This window comes from Ooceraea biroi, chromosome 2 (genome assembly GCF_003672135.1).
Source record: "Ooceraea biroi isolate clonal line C1 chromosome 2, Obir_v5.4, whole genome shotgun sequence".
In the NCBI taxonomy this organism is placed as follows: Eukaryota; Metazoa; Arthropoda; class Insecta; order Hymenoptera; family Formicidae; genus Ooceraea; species Ooceraea biroi.
The window spans coordinates 10,496,544-10,513,715 of NC_039507.1; the positions used below are offsets into that span (position 1 = coordinate 10,496,544).

The 17,172-nt window shown below is 44.5% G+C and overlaps 1 protein-coding gene and 1 long non-coding RNA gene across 6 annotated transcripts in view; one reads left to right on the forward strand and one right to left on the reverse strand.

The window, feature by feature from the left end:
- LOC105279153 (protein scalloped) overlaps positions 1–17,172 on the forward strand; it is a 142,559-nt gene that overhangs the window by 8,799 nt on the left and 116,588 nt on the right. The gene's annotated exons all lie outside the window — the stretch shown is intronic.
- Positions 3,869–15,107, reverse strand: LOC109610959. The gene is made up of 2 exons (XR_002193261.2): positions 10,550–15,107; positions 3,869–4,758 (listed from the first exon to the last, which is right to left on the reverse strand). It is a non-coding gene; the product is annotated as an uncharacterized LOC109610959 (long non-coding RNA).

Below are 17,172 nucleotides of genomic sequence, written 5' to 3' on the forward strand. Positions count from 1 at the left end.
GTTAGACACACAAGAAGATTTCTCGGTTAGTTCGCGACGATAGCAGCGCAACAATGCGCGCAAATATAGTTTTATGTGCTTGCGATATGAAGAATGTACAATATTAAACTTTCGAGATTATAGCGCTGTTTTGTCCTTAAGCTGGTTTTAATTTAGCATCTTACAGTGACGTTTCACGATCACGGTAGGCGTTCCGCGTCGTGCTTGTGTTCGTAACGCGCTATTTTCCATTCAAACATTTGCTCAGTTAATGACGCCGCGTGTCATTTTTTTTCGTCAACTTTACAACGCCTGCGTGAATGTCAGCCGTAACAACAGCAGCGGTAGCAGGAGCAGCAGTGAGTTGCATTAATTTGTATACGCGGAATGTCGCATCGTGATTTTATTCAGCGTCTCTCAGGAGCGTGTACGTGACACAAAGTTGAAACAATATTGTGACTACGTCGCGCAAAAGATCGTTACATTTAAATAGACGTTAAATAGCAGTCCCGTCATCCCGGGGCAAGTTTTAGCGCGAAAGGTCGCTACTTGCGAACCGATTTGCGAAAGGTCGGACGTCACGTCGCTCGGACTTTATGTATCTAAACCGGTGGAACCAGCCAGCCGGATTTAAAAGCGATTTAAAGTCCTGCTCGTAACTTTCGAACGACTACCGGTCGCGTCGCTTCAACTTCTCCCGCGCGCGAGCGCGCAAACAATCACACACATATGACGGAACATACGCGCGTGGCGGATTAAGCAACGGACGATTAATATCCTTTATCGGTATCATCGATTAGACGTAATCGACGTGTGTTACGCGCCCGATTGGTTTCGGCGATACATGAGTCACACGTCGTCCTTCGCTCGTTTTTGCCGCTCGCTATGAATAATGATCATCCTTTGCGTCAACATAGTCAACATCTCATACTGTACGCGGAATTGTAAAGAAGTGTTTCCCGCCATCGGCTTTTCGGTTCGATACAAAGAGACACGCACGCAAATGAAGCTGGAAGGTAATATATCTACGTTAACGTGTAAATACGTGCTAAAAAGAATTCCGCAAATCCGAGAAACCTCCGGACTTGAAACTTGACAAGAAAATCGGCAATTTCGCGCGAGCGAAGAAACGCTGTGGAATCGATAGCCGCCGTCGAAACCGTAGCAAGCGCGACGTGGCATATCACAGGGCGCAGTCGGCGATGCGTGCGTTTATCTGGCAGTTTAATGCTAACAAACGTGCGCGATTCGATCGCGTGTCGAGCACGATACGTGCGCTGAACGAGAGCGTACACAAGGGAGTAGGGTCTCTCTATCTCTCTCTCGCTCTTGTTCTGTGTCCCCTTTCCCCGGAGGGAATCGTGCGGGCTAGAAAATCATGGGGTGGCTTTACCACCTGGTCGGCCACCCTCTCTCCGCTCCCGTGGAGCACACGTGTGCACGCAGACGTGCACACTAACACACGTTACACACGCGCGCGCGGCGCACAATCGCACACGTACACGCAATCAGGATTCCCCCTCGCGATTGTCTGCTGCGCTCCCCGCGTGTCTTTCTCTTTCTCTCCCGCCCCTCCCGTCTAAAATAATGCAACACGCCACCGCGGCCCGTCTGCATACCAGCCGGAGGTACTATCACGCGATCCGCTCGTACGTATCGGTCACCCGGTATGGACTGTGTGCCCTTCGTAACTACCTGTCCTCCGTACCGGGACTAACTCGTTCGGATTCGAGTGCGGTGCTCGATTTCTCCCCTGGTGAGCTCGCCCTCCACCGTAACGCCAATTGCAGATATACAAGATAGGCAATATTGTGCGCGGTGCGACGATGGTAGGATAGTATTTCTTCAATTTATATCGTATGCACTCCGTGCGTGTATGTCTATGTACATTACACAGATAATGTAGAACGATGTACTATAATCTCGACATCGTATAAGGTAGCAACTTTTGCGCTCTATCCAGCGTGCGTGCGCTGCCTTGTTAAGCCATCATAGATTCAGTAAATATTCATTTCTACTCGGGTATCATTCCTCAGAGCAAGTACAAGGTTGATATCCTTGATATCTTGCTACCACACTTGATTCTTGCTCGGACATTTATTTTCAACTATTTCTCATCTGACTGAGATTAAACACAAATACACCTAGTTTTCGTAATCAGATATCATGTGATACTTTTTTTTAAATAATTCTCTATGGAAAAAGGTTCTTGATTTCTGTGAAAAGATACGTTATAAGGAGAAACTATTTATTTCTATTTATTTCGAGGAAAAAAGTTAACAGTTTAGGTAAATATGAATAAAAAGAGACAGAGAGGAAAAACTTAATGCGACCATCACGAAATACTTCACTTCGATTGCCTGGCGTATGAATACAACCAGGGGGTTAAGTACAGTCGTCGACAGAAAGGGAGAGCGAGCGAGAGAAAAAAAAAGAAAAATGCACGATCGCATGGGTATATACGCTGGGATTTATTGCCGTTCGGCGACGATAGACGCGATATTACGTTACGATAATTGTTTTCGATACGAGAGGCGTGTCGCGAGTATAGCCGACTGGCGCCCCTTGTCTCGACCCGACGGGGGTACTTTTTTACGGCCCCGCAACGAGCAACGAGCTTCGATCGACAGACGCACACCGGTCGGTCCAGATCGAAGTTCCGATAACGAAAGACGCTCGATCTCTCTCACCGCGCGGTTAAATCGAATACCTGCGGGGATTACTGGCGAAGAAGAGACGGCGATGCTCTTACTTTGCTCCTACTTTTAATCTGAAACAAAGTCCGACCAACATTCGGTAGTCCGGTTTGAAGCTCGAGAACGTTTCAGTTGACGATCCGACATGGAAGAATTATCGTTTGAAAAACGCCGATGAATAACGTGACGAATGTAGTTCAATTAACGTAGGAAATAAGACAGATGGCGAATGACGCGAGAGTCAATATTAATCGAATCTGAAACGATTAATGAGAATTAATAAAAAACAAAAACAATTAATGAGAATCACTTTGGAGATTTCCGGGCATTGTTAAATGTCGTGGTATTCCGCGTGCTTTATCGAGCGACGAAAATAGTTTCCGCTGAGCGCGCGGATACATTATTCGACAATTATAAATTCAAATTGATATGTGCAATTTAAATGAATTTAAATAAAACGCAAACTTATTTATCGGCATTCCATCGATTCCCACGCGGGAGCGTTTTAAGCAGGCGGATGCCGGTGCAATCGCTTTGATGATCTCTTTGCGCTCGCAGACGGAAATCGGCAATGAGAAATCATTTACCTAGCGCGCGTGCCTTAACGCGCGGCGCGTAGGGTTAATCGCCGCGGATCAATCGACTAGAAAGTCCCGGGAGCGCGAAAAAGTCTCGCTCGATAGCGGATTTCTCGTCGTGACGACCTCCGGCCGATATCCCGCCGCCGTATTCTCCGAACAGCTGCTAATTGTCGCTTGATATTTTCTAGAAAGCTCAGGAGGATCGACAGGCATGCCGATCGACGCTGGTACGAGAGCAGGGTCGCAAGGATATAAACAACGATTCTTGCCGCTGTACAATGGCCGCTTCTTATCGGCCCCACTAAGAGATGTGATTTAACGCGCCGCGAGTCGCGCGCGGGTATCGGCAGGTCGACCGGTTAACTAGAAAGTTGAAATATCTGCAGGAAGTCACGCTAGATTTCTCGTATGAGTTGGTGGTCTTAGGAGCGATTTCGATCGGCGCGAGGTCAGCGTGCGAGCAATTCGCCAAGGCGATCGAGAAGTTCCTTGTTGCGTTGAAGAAGTCTTGCGGTTTACGTGCGCGAGCGTACGTACACACGCACAGGTGCGTGAAACCCGCACCGTTAAAACACGCACGATATAGAAATATTTCAGCGCGAGAAGATTGTCATAAATGTTTTATTGCTCGTTTCCTCTCTTGTCTCGTAGATAATTTCTCGCTTGGGTGTCATGTATGATTGGATCGTGGGATTTGGAAAGTTGGAGTTTTCCGGACAGTCTCCCATCCTCTCGTAGCTCACTTTTAATTCTTCGCAAAGCTGCATTCTTTTGTTTTCACGTCGCGGCTCTAACTATGCGGTGCGCAATTGAATCGACAATTTGTTATTCAATTCGTGTTGAATAATTTTTAAAACGTGACACACAGACATGATTTGTGAAATAATTTTGATATCTAGAGAGTTATCAATCATCAGAACGATTTAACAATATTGTTGGCATAAAGCGAAATTTGTAACGTTCCAAGTACTGGTTTACAAGGTAAATAAATGTTCGCATTTGAAGGATGCGTGAGATGCGAAATCACTTCGATTATTTCTCCGGAAATTACCGGAAGATTCTTGAACGTGAGATATTTGACGCGCGGCGATGTAATAGGTCGTCTCTACCTGACGAGACGGGAAGCCGAGAGTCGAAGTGAGACGACACTGCCGGCGAGATGGTGCCAATTTTATTCCAAGGATGAATAGAAGCTTATAGCCTCGGCACTATTTCCAACGGTCCATTAGTTCGTTGACTAGGAGAGGAAAAATGTAATAAACCGCGACACGTCGCGTCTCTTCCTCCGATGCGATATAGAACCTTCCGCGCGCGCTGCAGAAAAATTAAATTGCTTCGCCTTCTTTTTCCGTCCCTGCCGTCCGCTCCCGCCTCGTCTTCTTTCCCGTCTTCGTGAGTAACGTAGATTCAAGATTCGCTATTCAACTCGACAGGGCTTCCGCATGGAAAACTCCCGCTTCCGCATCCTTCCGTGTAAAAAGCCTTTTGCCTTTTCCCTTCATCTGCAAATGATGATGAATTAATGTGGAGAGAAATCAGTCTACTAAAACATTTATTTAGACTTATCACCGTTTATTTCTCCGTCATTAGAAATACATAAATCGTTCAACGAATAATTCCGAAAGTACTGTGCACACAAAAATGTAAAAAATGTAAATAAGTGATGCATCGTGTTCTATCGGGAGAATAAATTAAATTATACTCGGTTCATTATACATAATCGCTATTAGATTCGATCCATATATTGTTTCATGTCTTAATTAATTCCTTGCAACGTGTATTCGCACAATCTACGCGGAAATTCGATCGAGGCAAGCGAAACGCGTTGGAAACGAGTTTTACAGTTACGGTCTGGTGTTTACTAGGATCTTCCATGTTTTTCCTCTCTCTCTCTCTCTCTCTCTCTCCGTTCTTCTTTCACGATTGTTACCACCAACGTTGTTCTCGTCGTCGCCCTCGTCGTCGAGGACGACGACGGTATAGCATTAACACGCACGAATGGAAATTGCAGCGTCCCGGTCATCCCAACGTTTCGTGGGCACGTTTACGACGTCGTTTCCCCCGGTTTTAATGAACAATGAGAGCAACGCAAGATCCACCCGCGCACTTCCCCGCCTTGTTGAATTACGCATCGTCCGGGACCATGTTGATTAATACTCGTAGCGTGGCGATAGCGAATTCCCCGAGAGAACGTGTCGAACAATAAAATTCGGGAAGCGCAACCTTGAGGAACGAGAGAGAAAAAAAGAAGCGCGCACGTGTAAAAAAATTATTATTTCGTTCGCACATCAGAATGAAACGAAGATGTATATACTCGAAGATGATTATTTGCCTTTTTGCCGACGATTTTTACTTTCTTTTTCCTGTTTTCTTTTCATCTGTTTTAAAAATAAGTAAAATACGTATACGAGAGCGCAAGTTTTTCCCCCCAAAATTTTTCTAATTTTCGAACTTACTAGCTTACCTACTTTGAGACTGCCAGTATCACGATTCGTTCGTGCGGCTCGTCGTGCTTGGAGCTTTATGGATGTCGGTGAACGTGTCAGGGTTTCTTCAGTGCGCACGGGACCGATCCGTGCGCTTTACCTGAGTTCACCGTGGAAAATCACCTACGAGGGGAACTTTCTAAGTGCACGCTGCATAATCCATCGCATGTCGGACCGCCGTTGTGTACATACACATGTGTGCGCGCGCGCGCGAATGTATAGTGTACAATCAACTTTCGACCTCGATGGAAATGTAACAGGTAGTCCGTTTCTGTAGTAGTCTTTTTCTCTCTGTTTCTCGCTTTGTTCGGTAAGAAAATACGAAGAAAATCACGCGAGTTGCAACTATATACGTATACGTAATATATTTTATGCAATCATCGTTCACGCGCGCTCTGCGGAAAATACAAAGATCGTTACGGTCGCGGTAATCGCACTCGTCCATCTACCGTTCGATTCGACACTGCACTTTTACAGATTTACCGGCCTGCGGTCCCTCGACGAAATGGTATTTAATCACAGGCTGCGCGAAAGCCGCACGTAATCGTCACGAACTACCAGCTTTCTGCAGATTCGTTGCCGCGCGTGCCATGCGGATATGTTAAATCGTCATTGTTTGCTGGCACATGTCGGAGGCTCTTCTCCGGAAACCGCAAGGTTAATTAAAAAGACTCAGAGGCGTATATTCATGCAAACAATGTTTCTTTGCTCGGCAGTTTTCCAACGACGGACACGGGATTACGTCAGCCCTTCGATTGCGCTCCGTGTTATTTTTCGCTCCGCGAATTACGATCACGATCACGATCGCGCCGTCGATCGATGCTCCGAGAATTTTCGACGATGTCCTTTGGCCCGGTGAACATTAAACCGTTACATCCCCCGTAGTACGAACGAGTGCCATGTTATGTCCCATTGTTGAACCGGTAAAAAGCAGATAAAGCTGAGTGATAGGTGCAGGTCTTACCCTCGACAATGGAGCTGAATTAATTTTAATAGCGTCAGAGTAATCGCGCTGCGCTGTAACGTGTCCGAATAACCCAATTGCGCGCGTCTCTTATTGTTAATCGGCCATTGTGCCAGCGAACATTGTAATTATAACTTTTCATTTGCGCTTATTGTACATTTGCGTCTCGTGTTCTAGCAAAGACCGAGATGGCATCGATGACAACGCGTATCTGTGTCTTCGCCGTTTCGAACTCGATGCGAAGTGGGTGAACGACGAGAATTTCTAGGAATAATTGTTAACCGTGAACGAATAATAATCTTACATTCGCGAGTTCCACGAAGGCCGCTCACCTACGCTTGGAACTGTACCAAAATCGCGCCGCGCGATGGTAACCGTCCAGAAATTACAGCGGTCGTCTACTTGATGGCCTACGCTCGTGCGATGCGACACTTTAATTACCATTACCCCGACGATTTCCCCGCCGACGAAGATTCACAAAGTTTACGTGCCGTTTCGACTCTCCACGCACATTCAACCGGTTTAGAAGTACACGTGTTCAAAGTTCCACACTGTTGCTCGCTACTCCACTAAACTATTATTTGCTTACACACGAGGATATATACCGCTGCCTTTTATCGATCCAATTCGGTCAATTTTGGGAATTGGCGTAGCTGGATTTTCCGATTTCAACGGACCGCGGATCTTTTTGGAAGCCGATCAGGAAAACACAACTCGTAATCGTATAATTTTACACGCGTGTTTGATGTATAAAAATGAGAAAAATATTAAAATTTTTATTATATTTAAATATTTTAATAACTTTTAATAAACCGGAAAGAAATTTATTAAAATGGTTAAATATACTATACAAGAAATTTTATCTTTTCTATCTTTCGCTACCTTTCTAAATTTTCTCGACATTCTCATTCGTAGTATTTATTTTTTAAACTCTGCGAAACTCTGCAGACTTGCAGTCTCATTTGTTGCAGCAGCGATGTTCACAAATTTTATCGTTCGCACTTAAAATACCGACCACCGGCTTAGTTACTTCTCTTCTCTCTTCCGGTGTCCCTTACGACGCTTCTGAGAAGGAGCACTTCGTAATCGGACTCCGGAATATAGTGTCATTTTCATGTGTTATTATTGGTCCCTGGACCGGATTAGATTAACGCAGCAGTCATTAGCGTTTGCGTCATGTTCCTACCGAGATAGCTCATTCGCTTACTTCTTCCATGCCCTCCTTCTCCCCCGATACTCGTTCTTACTTCGTCCTCTAGCTCGGTGCTTGATTTGTCACACAGTGTGCCATCCGCCCGTCCATCCATGTCAACATGGTCATTAGTCACGAAACTGGCGTTGATTTTGTACTTGTTATTTGTACTATTTATGCATTTGGTACTCGTAATCCCGTTTCCTTTTATATAACTATCATTCGCGAGATAATTCAATGATCTCGATCGTTTGAGAACGCACTTTTGTGGTTTGCTCTTATTTCTACGTTGCTCTTCGTTGACGTAACAGACCACAGACCGGCGTTCGTGAAACGGTACTTTCCGTTCGCGCACTAATTCGCCCCTTCTTCACTTCTTTTGCGATGCTCCCTTTGCTTCGCTCGCGCGCGCACGGTTTATCATAACGCCCGTGTCCGGTCTTTCTCTCTCTCTCTCTTTTAGTGGCTCGTATGCTGCGACTCCTCGTTCCAGTTTTATTTTTACGCAGGGATGGATTTATTTCCGACGGTATAGCTCGCGTTCATAGGACCGTGTACGGATTGTAAATTTATCAGCGCGTCGTCCGCACCGCGCTGGGCAGATGGACGTAACGTGGTTTTCTTTGCGTCTTTCCGCAATCTCTCGAACGATTTTTCCTACTTCTACAATTCTAATTAGCTGTCTCTCTCTTTTTTATGACATTTTTTTACGATGTGCTAAGAGGTTGCCGATAAATCAATGCGGATAATTAAAATAAGTAAGCGAAAAAAAACTCGGAATATAATTCTATTAATATTCTATTAATTCTATTAATAAATCACATTAAATCACGTTAAATATCAATCACAACCGATTAAGTGGAAATTTGCAATTGATTAATCCAAGTGACGTTTTCTGAAGAAAATAAAACGCGCAAAGGAATAATTTAAGGATACTTTTAATGCGTGACATGTCATAATTACAGTCATTAAAATTGATCAGTCAGCTTTAATGAGATGAGAAACGATACATGCTGAGTTACACGTCGCTGTACTTTATATTTCTCCAATAATTACTGACTATCTTTTTTTACTCGTGCTCACCGCGAGAGTAAAAATCTCTGCTGTCCATTTTCCGACGACTCAAGCGGTGATAAGGACGCGCGTGATCCTGAACAAGCAAACCCTCGCGAGCGGTTTCATTAGGACTCGAGTCTGGCTCTCGGAGTCTTCGGGTTTGGTTGGTTCTCTTGGACGGAGGGCCGTCTAAGTTTATCCACGTTATTTCTGGCGGGAGCTGACGCACCGTTTTTCTCCTCTCCTTTTCTCTCCTCTCCCTCTTCCAACGGTCGGTTGCTTCCGAAGAATTATCCCCGTGTACGTTCGAGCAAGACGCGATACGAGTTAACCATCGGCCGAAACCGTCCGGTCTTTTCTTTTCTCTCTTTTTCTCCTCCTCTCTTTATCGAGAAAAAAATTGTTCGTCGAGTTACTTAAATTAAATAAGTTATTCATATCTTTGTTCACTTGTCGTCGAATATTTAAGCATGCGTGCGTGCTTAAGTTTAATGATCGATGATTATTAATATCATTATTCAGTGTTTTGAGTTGGTTGATGATGCATTTTATTGTCTTTTGGATATTGATATTTACATATCGACGATGAAGTAATGAAGTGGCGAAAATTCGCATCAAAAGAGAAACGACGATACTTTCGCTATCGTGAAACATCATAATTATCCTTAGACTGGCTCGACAGGTCGAGCTAGTTTCGTTCACTTCCGTGAATACCTGTTTTCGAGCCCTTCCGAGCTACGACGTATTTTAAACGATGATTGTCGCGCGATTCCGTCTCATTTATGTGCGCGGTACCCTCCTCGTAAATCCGTCACTTTGCACCCAGCAGGAGCAAGCGTGACATTTCCGCATCGTGTATCCCTCTAATTGATATCGGGAGGGGAGCCGACTTAATGTGATCCTCGCGCCGTATCGACGTCGCTGGGCAAGAAGAGAGGAAAAAAAGAAAAGGAGAAGCAACGAATACGTAATCGCGCGACGGCGACGTTTCTCAGACCGTCCACTTATATTTAGATATTCGCGGCATTAATATCTCGAGTCCGTCTCCCGAGCATTCGTCCTCGCGACACGTTACCACTCCGATTTGCAGCGGAATCGGCCACGCGATTATTGCCCATCACAAAGTACGGTTGCATCAAACCAACGCGTTATATTTCAGTTATACCGTTATGTAATATCATCACCATCCTTCTGAACAACTGCTGGAAAAATACAAGTCTAGAATTTCACGTGTAATACGTCGATATCGGCAAACTTGCCTATTAAGGATATCGATTTCTTCAGACTACATTGTCAATTAATTCAATTTCAGTTCATTGACTGCACTTTCCACGAGTATACGCGCCGTTTCACATACATAATATATAATACACATTTCTTCTTCGATTCACGTTAAAAATATCGAGCCTTCGAGTTTCCTAGGCAGATGCTGCGTAAAAAGTGCAGGCTGAAACGCGTGAAACGTTGAAGCTTGATGGACGTGAGGCTCGATCGGGCCCGTTGATGCATATACACGCACGCGCGTCGATGCGTGCGGAAAGTATGAGGAAAATATATATAGGCGAGCAGGAAAAGATTAAGTTACCGAGGTTCACCTGTTAGTCTGAAAACTGAGTACACGACTGCGGTAATCCGTGGCTCAATGCACACTTCGGCTCGTTCTTGCTCATTCCCTCCCATCGTCTCTCCTTTCCTCTCTTATCTTGCTGCGTTGGTGTTGGCAGACGGTGTCGGATTAAACGCTTCCAACATTGCCGTGTCAGTTAGAATCGTCATTCTCGAGCTCGCGAGTCGAAAGAAAGAAGTTGTGAATATTTCCTGCCGCTACGACAATTTGCACTTTATTATTTATGTTGCTTTTATCGATAGTATCAGATCAAGAAGTTTGTGACGTATGCTTACGTGAGACGTTCTAAAAATTACATGACAATATGGTATGTCAATATTTTTGATTTGTTTTATAACTCTCGCATCTCCTGAACGTGTACAATATCAATTTATAATACAGATTTGAGATTCTCGTCTTATACTTGTTACTTTATTCTTCTCTCTGCACAAAATTTAAAGCATCTATAAAGAATAGAGTACGAATAGAGAAATACACTCTCGAATGCAAAACATGACGTACCACGCGAGTTTGCCAGTCGGGACCCTACTTTGAACTGGAATAAAAATAGTCAGTAAATAACATGCACGTTACGCGAGGGGTAGACTTTATTTATATACCCCCAATAAGACACCCAAGAAAGCGCGTCGATCAAAGAACCGACGCGTATTTAGATGACGCGACCGAAAGTCGCGAGACGGAAAGCTCGAGTTTTCGGTGTCCCGCTTTGAATGTCGTAATACGTTTATTTGCCTCGGACGGTCGCGGTATTCGCAAATCATAATTTTCATTCAGTGGCACTCGTCTCGGAAACGCATAATGGAACGTTAACGAGCGGAACGCACTCTCGTATATTCAAATATATCTCCTTCCTTTTAACGATACACCTCGTCTGCCTTAATCGTCAATACCACGCATCGGGACCGTAATGACGATCAGATTGCACGTGCGTCTTCATCGCGGTAGCGAAACCGATTCCCCGAAATTCGGCGGGAAGTCCTCCTCCCCTACATCCCCGGGCGTTTTCGGCATCCGCGACGCGCGGGAATATTTCGGCGCGAGGAGAGAATAATAACACAGCTCCATAATGGCCATGTAAAGGTTGCGCGGGCCCACGTCCTATCCTCGCGACGGTGGAGAGCCTGATCATGGGGCCCCGCGTGTGGCTTCACGCTCACTCGTTCTTCGTGAATTATTCATCGGGGCCGTATCAGCCGTTGGACCCTCCGTTCATGTGAGCGGTTCGTCAGCCTATACATATGTATACGACGAATATCCGCGCGCACGTGTACACGTAGCTCGATATAGCGCTCATCTTCCCTTTCACGCGTGTCGCTCGTTTATTCGTTCTCTGTCGCCGACGCACGAAAGCGCTAAAACGCGCTCCACGTCTCGAAACACTTGTCGAAATAATCGTTCGGTTTTACGCTTCTGACGAGCGCGGCTGTAGTTTACGTGCTACGGTTTCGTCACGGTTTCCCTCTCTTTCTCTTCTTGGAATTCGAAATTTCGGAAAAGAAATGTAAGAGAAAGTGTGATTAAACGAGAATTTGCAGCGACAGTGGCTTTTCTCCCAAGCTTAAATTTTTTAATGTAAGTTCATCCCGAAATTGCTGAAATGAGTCAACCTTAGCTTGATTACAGAGTCGCTTTGATTGATGAGAGAAAATGCGATAAGACCCTACGCAAACGTCGGTTAGCGGTACTCTAGTTGCAGACACAAAGCGCGACTGCGATGTTAGACGAGTAGTTATAGGATACCATTGTTTTTATGGTGTAGCTTACGAATTCTCCGGAGACGAGCCTCGACCTCGTCCGATAAGCGCGAACCCGTGTTCCCGCGGCTGTATTTTCGTCGCTCGCTCAATTTTTCGCTATTTTTCGCTAGAGAAAAGCACCGTGGGACATCGCGACTCGTCCCGCCGAGAATTATCGCGCTCTTTTTGAGCGAGAGAGAAGGATGAGGCGATGCCGGGCACTCTTTAGTCAGCCTTACATAACGTGGGCGGCAACTTGGAGGCGCACGGCGCGGCAACAGGCGAGCCTTGCCAAACGAACGATTAACCTCGAACTTGTCGCGACCTCCGTCGTTTACGAACTCCGTCCGACACGTTACTCCAGTTTCTCGCAGCGATGCCGTCGTCACGTCGAAATGGCGGTTCATGTCGACCGCGTCGCAATGAAAAATGAAATAATTTTACATATGAGTGCGCGTGCGAGCGAGCGCGAAAGACCGCGCTTAACTTACAATTAGCGAGGCGCTTGTATAACATTGTCGCTGCAAAAATAATTTCTTGTTGGCCAACTACATTGTACGGCGTGTCCTAAGAACACCTTGAAGAACTTACATTGCTTCACAGGACTTACATCGACGATGATTTTCGCCAAGATGAACTATTCAACTTTTGCCCGCATCAAATTCTTATTTCTGCGCTCTATTCGCGTGATTTTGTATTTCTATTTTTGAAGAAACAGTTTTTGGCTTTACGTGATCCAAAAGCGGAATGTTTTGAAATCGACGGTTGTAATCTTAATGTATTTATAGCGATGTTTGACGCCTAATTGTAGAGACATCTGTCAATTATCTTGGCAGAGCAATAACTGTCGCTACATATACGCTAAACCGCTAAATCTGTATCGCGGCGATTTTTGAATCGTTCATTTATATATTTTCGCAAACAATTTACAACCTTTGGTTTCATTTGTAAACCAGATGCTACAAAGCCATCAACGTCCTACGCGGATAAAAATATAACGGTAATCCATTTGGAAACCATGACGTTTAATCGGATGTCCACTTGCCCGCCTCAACAGTGAGATAATTGTTACCGTTGAAACGACAGAACGCGCCCCGGTCATTCGCCGAGCGTTTGTGGCGAGCGTAAAAATCGTGAGGTGACAAAGCGTGTAGGAGACGCGGTTGCACTCGAAAGCTGTAAAATATCCGGGTGTTTAGCGCGCTTTTGAAAACGATCAAATCCCCGGCCGACCTGACTGATGTGGCCCACATGTGTTCTGCGTCGGCCGAGCGTGTAATGGCAAAACGGCGAGCGGTGGCGAGCGGGCGGGCGGCGGCGGCTTAGCATCATTGAAAGGTCAACACTACTGCCGAGAGTGCACACTTGTCGCCCGGCTCGTTTACAATGCACAGTGCATTGTAACGACGGACACGTCGCGCGTCGCTTTCCTTCGGTTCGTTCACCCCGCACCGAAATATGTTTCGGGAGTATTATATTATACGAGAGAGACGAGAGAGAAGAGGTAATGTCGTTGGACGGCGAAAAGCACCGATTCAGATCGTGATCAGGAACATGCAGGAAGATAGCTAGATTATTCCATCCTCGAATTTCGAATAAATTCTACAATTTTGGATATTTAATGTTTCGAATAAATTTGATCAATCGATCACTGGCTTGGGGGTGATTGAATATTCAAAGCTTGAATATTCGGATTGTACCGTCGCTTTATCGTGATATTATTTATTCAAGAGTTTGAATGTTGCAAGCTTTTTAAATCGCATCCGGGAAATGTTGATAGCCTGATAGACGTATCGCTGAAGCAGCGTGAAATCTGGAACGATGTTGAAATGATTGAAAATATAATTCCGAGTTTCTGTATGATAAAAATAGTACAATTTATTTATCTTACTATCCTCGATTGTCATGTGATATCTGGGACACTTTATTATCGATTGTTCTCATTCGATACATCGTGTGTTTTTTTTTTAAACTCAGCGATTATTCGGCTCTTTTTCAGTACCCGCGGTGCTCATTTCTCGAGTACGATAAACTTACAGGTTCTATTCCAGAGTGTTCGCAAAAGCACCTCTGTGAAGTTAGCACCCCAATTGCAAAATTTTGATATAATTAATAGAGTTCTGGCTCTTCCCCAAAGAGTTCTAGAGTTCCTGATACGTTTTGAAAAGAGTTCCGGCGATTAAATATAAAAAATCAGGATTTGAAGATATGGGGTGCCGCCAACTTCACGTTTTTGCGAAAGGAAAATTGGTCATAACTTTTTTATTTCAAGCCGGAGCCAAAAAAGTTCTAATACTTTTCGATGGAACTCTTGTAGCGCTATTCAGAACCCTCAAGAAAATATTAAAAAGTTTTCTTCGTTTAGAAGAAATTAGAAAATTTCTCTTCTGGAAATGAAAAATCGCTAGAACTCTTTCAGTTTTGGTTTTAGCGCTTCGAGTCTTAATAATAATCGTTAGAACTCTTGAAGAGCTACCCAGAACTATCAACAGAACTCCGAATTTGTTAAAAACCTTTTTTGACCCGAGGAACTCAAAAAATTAAAACTAAAAAATTATGTCGAACCATGTATCAACTTTTGCAGAAGCTTTGAAGGAACATTGTCTCTTGACGTACTTTTTGTGCTTATTTTTCTCGTAAAATACTTTCCGGCAGCGAAATGAGAAATTACTTGTATTAAGTTCTAATTTATTATTGCACTTTGGACACTGTACTTCCTTATGTATTAACTTATGCTCTATTAAGAACTCTATCACTATGTATTAAGTTATGTTCTATTAAAAAATAAAAAAAAAACGATTCCAAATAGGTCTTCAATTCATGTGAAGCGAGGTCCCACGCAAAGTAAAGTTCTATATTGTAACTTCCACGCAGTACTTTTGGACATAGTTTGTGTGTGTGCGCGCGTGCGCGCAAACAAACTATGTCCAAAAGTACTGCGTGGAAGTTACAATATAGAACTTTACTTTGCGTGGGACCTCGCTTCACATGAATTGAAAACCTATTTGGAATCTAATTTGCATTCCAAGTACACACGCGTTTAATTTCGCGCACTTTGACGTCACCGCGCATGCTCAGTCAGTGTGCGCTACGCCCGTAGACCGCCGGTATGACAGATTTCCTAACCCCGAAACTGTCATTTTTCAGTAGGTGATAACTTTCTTTCTAGTTGAGAGCGACGATTTTCCTTCTCGCAATCGTATTTTTTCATCAAAATAAACGATATTGCAAAGTTAGAAGGAAATCGGTGAGGAGGCCCGTCTCCTTAAGTATTACCGAGTCGAAGCGCTAAAACCAAAACTGAAAGAGTTCTCGTCAATTTTAGTTTCTCGACCTGAAAATTTCTAAGTCCTTCGGGTTGACAAAATTTTTTTAACAAATTCGGAGTTCTGATGAGAGTTCTGGATAGCTCTTCAAGAGTTCTAACGATTATTATTAAGACTCGAAGCGCACAAACCAAAACTAAAAGAGTTCTAACGATTTTTCATTTCCAGAAGAGAAATTTTCTAATTTCTTCTAAACGAAGAAAACTTTTTAATATTTTCTTGAGGGTTCTGAATAGCGCTACAAGAGTTCCATCGAAAAGTATTAGAACTTTTTTGGCTCCGGCTTGAAATAAAAAAGTTATGACCAATTTTCCTTTCGCAAAAACGTGAAGTTGGCGGCACCCCATATCTTCAAATCCTGATTTTTTATATTTAATCGCCGGAACTCTTTTCAAAACGTATCAGGAACTCTAGAACTCTTTGGGGAAGAGTCAGAACTCTATTAATTATATCAAAATTTTGCAATTGGGGTGCTAACTTCACAGAGGTCGCAAAAGCGACTCGAATGCATATTCGAACGTTCGTTCAGTCGAGTCACTTCACCGCGATACAATTTTGTCTCGTCGCGTGTGGTCGCGGGCGCCCCAATTAAACTGGCCAGCACGAAACGAATCCCCGATCTCGTCGTCCGTTTCCATTTTCACCAACTCCGAGCTCGTTGTATTTACGTGTCAATTCTGCGCGTTCGATTCGGCGGTGAATTTGGGGGCGGGTTGAGGGGAAGAAAGAGCGCAGGGGTGGGTGGATACAGCATCATCGGGGTATCTAGAATTCGAAGCCGAGCCGGTTCGTTTGGCGCAAAGCCAGACCGACTTACCCAATTAGGTTTCATCACTGGGTCGGCAGCTTTCCTGGCTGCCAATATTTGCAATACCTAACTAAACTGATCCAATTATAACCAAACCGCCGCTCCATCACCCGATTGACATATAGCCGCGCGCCGTGCGCCAGATACGAGACGAGAAGCCGTGCTGCCTCGCCGCACATCGACGTTCATCGTCATCATCGTCGTCGTTGTCGTCGTCAGCGAGCGCGACACGTGCGTTCGGCTATATAACTTGGCGACAGGAACGACGTCCGTGATAACTTTGGCTTCTACGAACGTGATTGAGAGGTTGACACAGATAAGACATTGCGCGCTACACACCGCGAAGATTACGTTTCCGCCAAACGGCAGTCTCTTGCGCCAAAGTCGCGCAATTTTTGTGTTTCTCTGTAAAAAGTCACGGAGAACCTTTATGACGAGACTGAATGTAAACGCTCAATTTACAAAAGTAACAGAATCGCACCACATTGTGCCTTATGTCTGTTTTCTCTTTGATCATTCTTGGCGACTGTTATTCTTACGATCACGCGTTCGTCACCAAAACCTCGTTCTCCGAATAATAAAATCTCGGGCAAAAAGTTTTCTCAGACGATGTCTGGGTCCAATCGAATTCGCATTTTAGGACATCGTGCGAAGGACTCTTCTTGTTCCTTGTCTGCCGGAAACGGCTCTTCCTCCCTCTAGTCGCCGTCCGTTCCCTCGA